Genomic DNA, 1,860 nt, shown 5'->3' with positions numbered 1-1,860 from the left:
AAGGGTGAGAAGGTTATGCAGGAGAAGAAGGTATTGGAAGTTCATGTAGAAAAGGGTATGCAGAATGGGCAGAAGGTAACATTCCCAGGCGAGGCAGATGAAGCACCAGAAACTATCACTGGAGACATAGTTTTTGTCTTGTAACAGAAGGAACATCCTAAATTTAAGAGAAAGGGAGATGATCTTTTTATTGAGCATATATTGACCTTGACTGAGGCCCTATGTGGTTTCCAGTTCGTCTTGACTCACCTAGACAACAGACCGCTGCTCATTAAGTCCCAACCTGGCAAAGTTGTTAAGCCTGATCAGTTTAAGGCTATCAATGATGAAGGAATGTTATTGTACCAAAGGCCTTTTATGAGAGGTAAATTGTACGTTCACTTCACTGTTGATTTCCCAGACTCATTAACACCAGAGCAGTGCAAGAACCTTTAGGTCGTGCTTCCTTCAAAACCTAAACAACAAGTTTCTGACATGGAATTGGACGAGTGCGAGGAAACTACTTTGCATGATGTGAATATTAAGGATAAGATGCATAGGAAGCAGCAAGCTGCCCAAGAGGCATATGACGAAGATGATGATATGTATGGTAGTGGTGCACACTGCATAGAGAGTCCAATGTGCACAACAATAATTTGGTAGTGTTCTGGTATTTGTGCTATCTTGTGATAGGGGGTAGATTACTAAAGGGTTTGGTTATTTTTCTTATGCAAACTGACACTACGAGCAGAATTTTATTGCTCGATTGTTGTAAGTGTGCTTACATGTTTACACAAAAAAAATGATAATAACCCAGTAATTTGACTAAGTACTGGACCAAGCACTTCAAAAGACTTTTTCCCACAGGCTTCGGATGTAACGGTGCTTGAAGAATCACAAACACACAAATCTTGCTTGTAGCACTTTTCACCGTTCTCTGATGTAATGTAGCTGCTTATTGAATGGGTTTTGTCACTATAGACAACCAAAGAATTCGAGCTAATCTTTTTGTCCTTGGAACTGGGAGATGGACTTTGACAAGCAGAATATGATTTTGTTTTCCTGGTGTATGATCGAAATAAAAATAGGTTTTCTTGTCACAATTTGTTGTAATTTTGTTTTAGTTTGTTTTTTTTAGGTTGCAAATATGCACTATGGGAATGGGATGGTGACTCGGGATAGATATGTGTTAGAGAGTTAGTTCAATTACTGTACCAACCTCAACACTACTCAGTTCTTAAGGAAAATTATTGACATTGAAAAGTCAGACTTGATTGTATTTACTGGTAACAATATTAACTTCCCCTTCAGTTATTATCGGAGTTCAAAACTACATGAAGTATATTGTTATTTTCTTTTCTGAACCATTGGAAACTATAATCAATATGTACATGGCACTATTTCATCACGGGTATGAGACAGGAAGAGAGTTAATATTTTGGCATTATAAGTGATGTGGGTATAACATTCTGAGAGATGATTTCCCAAACATGCATAAAGTCTTATCCCAGAAGGATTTGTCAATCCAACAAATTCAAAAGATACAAGGTGAAGAGTTTTTTTGGGACATGGGTTCAAGAGAAATTTCCATAACTCGGAGGTGATTGAGTTCCAAAGATTGCTGAATTTGCTTCACAAACAATGTAATCAATCGATAGCCATGATGGCTGGAGGTGGGTGTTGGGAAATAATTGAGCTCTATTTATTAATTCTTTTTATGAAACATATTTTGAGTAGGGAGGTGATCACATTTTCATATAATCTAAATAGATGGAGGGAGTGATATGGTATTAACTAACTATTACAATGGTTAAGCGTATATTATTTTCTTGTAAGGGCCGTTGATAACTATTACTATGTTGAGCTCTTTTGGTCTTTTTT

General features: G+C 37.1%; 1 pseudogene; it reads left to right on the top strand.

Moving 5' to 3' along the window:
• Nucleotides 1-3: 3 nt before the first annotated feature.
• LOC124893224 lies at nt 4-634 on the top strand (annotated as a pseudogene).
• The last annotated feature ends 1,226 nt before the right edge of the window (nt 635-1,860 follow it).

This window comes from Capsicum annuum, unplaced genomic scaffold (genome assembly GCF_002878395.1).
Source record: "Capsicum annuum cultivar UCD-10X-F1 unplaced genomic scaffold, UCD10Xv1.1 ctg56026, whole genome shotgun sequence".
NCBI lineage: Eukaryota > Viridiplantae > Streptophyta > Magnoliopsida > Solanales > Solanaceae > Capsicum > Capsicum annuum.
Note: the sequence above shows the minus strand (reverse complement) of the source record. Positions and strands in the feature narration are given on the sequence as shown.